This window comes from Castor canadensis, chromosome 9 (genome assembly GCF_047511655.1).
Source record: "Castor canadensis chromosome 9, mCasCan1.hap1v2, whole genome shotgun sequence".
Lineage (NCBI taxonomy): Eukaryota > Metazoa > Chordata > Mammalia > Rodentia > Castoridae > Castor > Castor canadensis.
Window position 1 is genome coordinate 9,419,691 of NC_133394.1, and position 8,463 is coordinate 9,428,153.

The window sequence follows — 8,463 nt, forward strand, 5'->3', positions numbered from 1 at the left end:
AACAATCAGACTACTGATTGTGATAATATCTTACATCCCCAGAAGCAATGGCCTCAGCAGTGCGGTGGGGATTAACACCAGCAGCTACGGCTTACGCAAGGGAAAGAATTAATCCATTCACTTTCATCTTCCATTCAGCAGACCCTTCTTGAGCACTGAGATGCATGAAGGAGTAGCAAAGGAAAGACTTGGTTCCCATGGAGCTCCAATGTCAGGAGGTGGGGCAGGCCACAAGGCCCTTGAAGGGGATGGTGCTAACAGGGAGATTGTCCAGGAGGTGACAGGTATTACAGCTTAAACCCACCGATTTAAAAATCCTGTTTTGTAGCCGGGTGCCAGTGGCTCCTGCCTCTAATCCTAGCTGCTCAAGAAGCAGAGATCAGGAAGATCTTGGTTCAAGCCCAGCCTGGGAAAAATGAAAGTGAGACCTTATCACAAAAATACCCAACACAAAAAAGGGCTGGTGGAGTGGCTCAAGTAATAGAGCACCTGCCTAGAATGCCTGAGGCCTTGAGCCTTGAGTTCAAGCCCCAGTGCTATTAAAAAAAAAATCTGCCTTGTTTCATTTGTTAGGCTGTGTGCCCCATTTTGGGTTCAAAAACTTTCATCAGAGTAACCATAGGGAAATGGTGAATCATGAGAAAGCATCCTTTATCTCCCTCTGCCTCTGCAAAGTTGAGAGGAGAAGCCAAGGACCAAGTCAATTTGTATTGATGGTGCTGTGTTAACAGCTGTGTTATGCATATGTATGAACTGGGGGTTCTTTAAACTATCTGGGCTGGAGGCATGGCTCAAGTGATAAAGCACCTGCCTTGCAAGCTCGAAAGCCCTGTGTTCAAACCCCAGTTCTGCCCAAAACAAAAACCAAACAAAATACTAGTCCTTCCCTAACCAAGGTGCTAGAGTCAGCTGTCTGTGGTTCTTTTCATTATAAGCTGTCTTCTAGACCATGTGAATGTCTCCACTGCCAGTAAGTGGATTAAACCTTGAAAGAATATTAAACCATTGAAACTTTCAGTAATGTTCCCCACGTCTGGTGGTGGATAAGAAACAGAGGGAGATGATTCAACTTTCTGGTCCTTCCAGTTCTGTTGCGTCAGCTCAGACCTTGATGCCTTTTTAAAATTGTGAATCTAGTTAGGATCAGGGCAGTAGCTGTGAAGGGGGTTCACCTTGACTTTGCTCCTTAAAGAAAAAGAAGTGGGCAGCCCTCGCTTCTTAGTTTTCTCCTGCAAAAGTACTTTGTGATTTCACCGAGCAAGGCCTAAAGGCTGGCTGGATTTCCCTCTGAGCACACGGATGTGCTTGTTCCTTCTCTCAGTGGCTGTGTGATGGAGCTGGGATGGGCCGGAACTCCAGCTGCTGGTGAGCACTGTTTGCTATTTATAGTGGAGGGGGCCGCAAGGAATGGAATTTTCCCCTTCTGAGAAGTGTTGATGCAACCGACAGGAAGTGGGCTCTGATAGCTACTAAATCTGACCACAGGAATCAAGTCTATTACATTTTCTCAAACTTGAGCCTGTGGCACGATCACCTGGAGGGGCTTGTTAGAACAGACTGCTAAGGGGTGGTGGGGGGGGAATGTAGCAGGTGGAGAGCGTGGGTTCCATGCCCAGCGACACACACGCACACACACAGATTGCTGGGTCCTACCCCAGAGTTTCTGATCCAGTCTTAGTGAGTACAGGCTGCTGTGACAAAACGCCGTAGCCTGGGTGTCTTAAACAACACATCTATGTCTCACAGTTCTGCAGGGTGATGAGTCCCACATTAAGGTGCTGGCAGCTTTACTTCCTTGTTTAGGGACACCTAAACCTTCTTACTGTGTCCTCACATGGTGGAATCCCTTTGGTATGGGCATTAACCTGGCCTGCTCACCTCCTCCAGCAGGCTGAGCAACTGATACCATTGCCTTGTGGGGGAATGGGAGGGAGCAGGATTTCAACATAGGAATTTTGTGGGGGACACAAACATTCAGTCCCTAACAGTGGGTCTAGGGTGTGGCTATAGAACTCACATTTCTATTAACTTCTGGGTGTCACTGCTGCTTGCTGCTGGGTCTGAGACCACACTGTGGACCCCCCACTCTGTTCTGATAGGTGCAGTGTTGGGTGGGGGGATCGTGGTATATGGCAGTGGATTGGACCAGCGGGCACTGAGATGTATCAAGATTCCTTGCCACTTTCCTGTCCTTGTCAAATCAAAGTCAGTTGCTTCTGAGCCAGTGTTTCCACAGCAAAGGCGTTATTTTTTAAATTTAAAAAAATGCTTAAAATTTAAATGCTAAGAGTCAAAGGAAATGTGTATGTGTGCTACTTAATAAAAATTATTTTGTACCTCTTTCTCTTTTTTCTCCAGTGGAAAAATGCAATTAATTTGGTCATTTGATCACATTACAGTTTGGTGTTTACAGAGTAAAGACTGGCAGATGTGATCACAACTTGTTACTCCAGCAGAGCCAAACTCAGGCCCTGGTGGCAGACACTAGCCGGTGCCCATCTTTGACTGAAGGCCAGGGACAAGCCACCATGGGGACCCTGGAAGAATGTGGCTAGACTGTGGCGCATACCAAGTCCTTGGCTTTGACTTCTCAGTTCTTACATGAGGTTGCCATCTTTTTGAATGAATTGTGATATTTTATGTTTTCCTCGAAAATTGTCCATGTCACTCCCATTTTCAAATTTGTGCAAATTTTTCTTTTTATGAGAATTGTACTATTTTCTAACTCCCATCTTTGTTTAACTGCATTTTCCCTTTGATCAGGCTTGCTAATGGATTACTTATTGTTGTCGCTCTTTTTTTTGTTGCTATTGTTTTGATTTTTTTCATGAATCAGCTCCTTCTTTCCTCCCTCTCCTGCTTGTCTTTCTTTCATTTCGTTTTTGAGATGGTGTCTCACAAAATACCTGAGGCTGGTGTCAAACTCATGATGTTCTTGCCTCAATTTCCCTGGTGTTAGGATTGTAGGCATGTACCACCATGCCAGGTGTGGATTTCTTTATGATGAAAGAAAGAAAAGGCAAGAGATTAGTCTCCTAAACTAATAAGTTAGTTTGCAGGCAGAACTCACGAAACTCCTAGGTCAGAGATAACTACAGTATTAACATTTACACCAGGTTTTAAGACCCAGTTCTTGGTGGCAGAGTGGCTCAAGAGCACCTGCCATGTAAGTGTGAGGCCCTGAGTTCAAACCCTGGTAATGCCAGAAAAAAAAAAAAAAAGACCAAATTCTCACAAGGTGACACTGTGAATGGCACAGGGTACCCACATACATGGGAGGTTAAAGGAAAGGAATTTGAATTCTAAGCTTAGGGAACCCGAAGGTTTTATAACAGTTATAAAGGATAGCCCTTGGCTCTGGGTAGAAGCACGTCCTGTTTCTTTTTAAGCCAAGGTCTTGTTTTTATATGTACCCCAGACTGGTCTTGAACTCAGATCCTCCTGCTTCAGTCTCCTGAGTGTTGGGATTATAGACATGTGCCACCACACATGGCTGAGAGGCACATTCTTTATCTTCTGAAACTGCTACACAAACCAAACCTCCTTGAAAACATCGCCCAGAACAAAGGCAGCTGGTGCCACCACTCCTGAAGTGTGCAAAATCCCAAGAAATGCATGGACAATCCCAACAATCATCCCACTGGTTTTATTTCTAAGTTCATTGTACAGTCATCCTCAGGTATCTATGCAGGATTGGTCCAGTACTGTCCCCTATCCCAAACCCCTGCACCAAATCTGCAGGTGCCTAAGCCCCTCATAAAAGATGGTGTACTGTTTGCATCTAACCCATGCACACACTCCTGGAAACTTTAAATTATTTCGAGACTACTTGTATCACCGAAGCAACTGAAGGCCATGTGACAGTTCTCAGAGTGTATCATTCAGGGAACAATGACTGAACAAGAGTGGCACGTGCAGATGACAAATGATTTTTCTCCTAAATCTTGTCAATTCATGGTTCAATCCACAGATACGGCATGCATAGCTATGGAGGACTGACTGCATTTTTCCATTTTAATTACTTCCTGTTTTCTTATATTTTGCATTGAACAATTTTTTTGTGGTACTGGGATTTGACTTCAGGGCCTCACGGTTGTTAGACGCTCTACCAGTCCTTGGGTTGAATAATTATTTCCTTCACATTCATTCCTGTTAAAGAAGTGATTTTAAATTCGGATTCTTCTGTTGAGCAAATCTTTGACCATATCTCATGGGTTTTAATAAATAGAGTTTTCCTTATCAATATTTGCAAGGAATCAATCACCTTTAGTCTCCCTGTTCTCTTGGTTTGCTCTAGAAGCTGCTTCCTTTTTCCTAAGAGCTTGTAGGTTAAAGCTGTAAAGGCTTTTTACCAGGACTCCTGTGACTCGTGCTAACCCAGGTTAAATTTGTACTTCGTTGCAGTGTAGAAGGGAGTGGAATGGGATGATGAGGTTCAAGTCCTGACTGCTGTGTTTTATTGATAACCAAATTGCTAACCCACTTTGAGCCTCACTTTTGTCTACAAATGTAGGATTTCATTATGTTATCTCTAGGATCCTTTGCAACTTAGAACTTTAATTGTAAGAGGTGCTCAAAGTGCTTTTGCTAAATAGCACTGACTTCTTACTTGGGCATATGGATTAACTAAAAACAGAAGCTTGCCATCCCTGCTTCCGTTTTGTATCTGTCTTTGCTCTAAGCCATTCTCTTTGCAATCACCTTGGACTCCAGAAAGGACAGATCTGATAATGTCTTTATGACAAGGAACTGAAACTTCCTGTAAGGAACAGTGGAGCCTCTCAGGGCAGACACCCCTCCAAATGAGGACAGCTACTTACAATGATGAGGCTGCACCTGGAGCAGAAGCAATCATGTCCTGGGAACCAGATCACCCCCTCCAGTGAGGACAGCAATGACATCTTCTCCAGAACCCCTCTGGGAACCCTGGGACTGAGATAATGGTCAACCAGAGCACACCTGTGACCGGGACTATTTGACTATGTATATCTTCGTGCCCTGTCTCCAGTTCTTTTGTCCATTTAAACCTACAGCTCATGTCTGTACCCTGAAGATGGCTGAAGATAAGCTGAGTGCTCACTTTGTCTCCTCCCATGGTGTGTCCCAAGCCATGTAATAAACCTCCTTTCCCTGCCTTCACCAGGCCTCATTATTGGCGTTTAGGGGCAGGTGGCTGGATGTGGCATGTGGAATCCTGGGAGTTTGGGCTTTGGGCCCAAAACTCCTGTTTCCTGAGGACTTTGGAGTCAGTCTCAATTAGACTGACTTGATGACATCTAGGCTGACTGGTTAGTGGAAGCAGCTTGGCATGGAAACTAGAGAAAGTGGGTACAACCCTTGCCATGGGCAAGCAATGCCCCAGCTTCCTCAGTGTGACACTCACAGAGGAGAGAAAGTGCACATAGGCTGGGGGCTCATTTTATCCCTTTTTGGGAAGGGATGACAGCCTGATGTCAGAGGGGGAACTCTGGAGCCCCTTCTTTCTCCCCAGGCTGTTTCCTGTGAGAAGCTCCATCACACAGAGGTAGCTGGAGGCTCCTTGCTGCTTCTCGTGTGTGTAGAGTACTACAGGGTCCAGGCTTCTCTCCTGGGGTCTTTCCTGGGGTGTCTGCCTTCCCATGACTGGGGACCCTTTCCAGCAGCTAATGAGGCCTCTGAGCTTGAAGAATGCTTCTGTTCTCTGCTTCTAAGTTTTCCCAATAGATTCTATTTTAAATGTACACCACGAACATTGTTCACATGTACAGTTCTGTCCTCTTTGCACAGCCTATTCTATATGATGAGCAGAGTACGACAAGCTCACATGCAGTAACTCTTGTAACCTCCATAGCAAGCTCGATGGTGAATAAACACCTTATTCACCTACTTTACAGATAGGGGAACCTGGTGCTCAGAAAACGCAAGCAAGGTGCCCAAAGGCTACACTGCTGGAAGAGGCAGAGTTGGAGGTGGAACCCAAATTGCTTGGTTTCTTGGCCTGTGATTTTAACTCTTAGCGGGGAGGTACACCTGTACCTCCCTGTTGGTGGCACTAACAGGTCGGTATATCATGAAGATTTTTTCCAATAGAAAAAGGTGACGTGTGAAAAGGGATATCTTTTCTAATTTGTCCCAAAGTACCACATGGACCCAAGCAGTCCTGATGTTAGATGATTGTGTCATAGGAGGTGAACACAAATGGTGACAAAAATGTGCAAGGCACGTGGGAAGGCACAGCCCAGTCTCAGGGGAGGAAGGGGTGCAGGGCCAGAGGCGGCAGTTTAGGGATGCAGTGTCTTGGCTGTGGAGGTCCTAGGGCAGCATCTGAGGTAATCACAGCTTCTTGCTCTTTCCTTACTGCTCTGTTGATCTCATAGGGAAATTTGGGGGCATCAGGGTGTCTGTCCATTCCACAGCCCTGCTGCTTGGAGGAAGTGATTCGTCGTTCTATTGTCAATATGGAAATGCATGGTTAGGAACATCTGTTTTATATTCGTGAATGGGGGGATATCTTCATTTTTAAGTTTACTTATTACGTTTGGTGAGTTTAAAATGAGCCCTTAGTATATTGGCAGGTATGCGTGATCTCAGAATACACAGGGAACATAGATATGATGTGGCAATGGTAGATTCATTTACACTGTTTACACGTCTATGACCAGGCCTTAAGGGAAGGTCAGTTTTTTAAAAAAAAACAAACAAGTAGTGCCTTCCTACCTGTCTCCAAATACATGTCAAAAAAAGAAGGGTGTCTGTGCCTCAGCTGTTTTTGCTCAGAAATACAGTCAAGAAAAGTTTGTTTCCAAGTGAAAGCTGTGTAAGCATTTTTATTTCAAATAAAATATATTTGTATTATTTGTCAAAAAAAAAAAATGACCCATTAGATCCACATCAGACCCAGCTGTGACTGTGGAGATCCCTACCTTCCTTGCAGAGTTTTGTTCCAAAATACCCTTCAATCTTCTTCCATATGGCTCAGATGCCCTACTTCCACAGGCTATTTTCAGTTTTGTGAGCATCAGACTCTTCTGAGATCCGCCAGCACTCATATCATTCCCTTCTCTTCTTCATAGCTCAGCAAGAGTGGGCTCCTCGGGGCTCCAGGCAAATCCCAGCCTTCTCCATTCTTCCTGGACTCAACTTCCATTTGGCTTAAAGAGTATCAACACCCCATCACGCACACGTACACATCCATAGTTAGGAAATGAGCCTCACGGGGAGACTAACGTTCTTACGGACTTGTGAAGTTGGGTGCAGACTCTGTCGTAACACCATGTGTTGAGTAACTTTTGTCACTGTGACAAAAATATCTGAGGAAACAACTGGCTTCTGGCCTGTGTATGGTGAGGCAGAACATCCTGGCAGGGAGCACTGGTAAAGCAACGTGGATGAACCACAGACAGCAGGCAGAGAGAGGAGGGGTCTGTGACAAGATACACCCTTCAAATGCACCCCTTCCCACCCCCCATCTCCACCAATCACGATCCACCACCTAACAACCCATTCAGCTACGAATTCATCAAGGCATGAATCCATTGATAAAGTTAGAGTCCCCTGATCCAAACACCTCTCAAAAGCCATCAGCTGGAACCAAGCCCTCTTTTTGAGTGACAGTTTGTATCCAAAGCAGAAAACACTGCAAACCCATAGGCCTAAATGCTGTCATGTAGCTGAGCCACACAGAAATGTACCAGAGAAAGTAGATGGGTGCATGGGGCCTTCCCAGAAGAGGCTTGCAGAAGGCTCTATGGCTCCTGAGTTGAAAGGGTGCCAGGAAGTAGGAGTAAGGTAATAGAGGCACAACCTCAGGAGGAAGACAACTGGTTTTATGAGAACAAGCTCACAAACAGCTAAAGCAAGCAGCCTGGCTCTGGGATTCCCCATAAACACACTTCCCAGTTTGGAAACTAGGAAATAAGTAATTCCAGCATTTCCCCAAACAAAAGGAGAACTTGGATGACTTAAGAATGTCCCAAAGGCTGGCAGAGTGGCTCAAGTGGTAGAAAGCCTGCCCAGCAAGAGCAAGGTGCTGAGTTCAAGCCCCAGTACTGCCAAAAAAAAAAAAAAGTCCCAAGTGAGCAAGTGGCTATATGATAGTTGCTTGAATGTCCTCTAACTCATTTATTTACCCCTCCTTTTTTTTTTTTTAATTGATTCCAAGTTCTTCCGAATTAGTCTTCTGATAATTGATTTCGTTCCCTGAGAGGCCTGTAAGTGCCTCTCACCTCAACAGAATTTCAATAATACTGAAGCTAACTCTTCCTGGCATTTTTGGGATGCTCCCTCAGGAAATTTTAAATTGGATATATCTCTTGCAGAAAAATATAAATGTTTCCTAGTACATAAATTAGTCTCCAGAGAATTTAGTTAATACAAATTCATTCAGTAGGGTTTGAGCTTAGAAAATTGGGTTTAAGGGCAGTAAATAATCCTTCCTGGGGACATTTCTCTACCCCCACCCCTGGAAGTCAGCTTGCAGCTTTC

At 44.8% G+C, this 8,463-nt stretch overlaps 1 long non-coding RNA gene across 1 annotated transcript; it reads left to right on the forward strand.

The window, feature by feature from the left end:
* Positions 1 to 968: 968 nt before the first annotated feature.
* LOC141410830 (uncharacterized) lies at positions 969 to 3,251 on the forward strand. The gene is made up of 2 exons (XR_012435579.1): positions 969 to 1,365; positions 2,359 to 3,251. It is a non-coding gene; the product is annotated as an uncharacterized lncRNA (long non-coding RNA).
* The last annotated feature ends 5,212 nt before the right edge of the window (positions 3,252 to 8,463 follow it).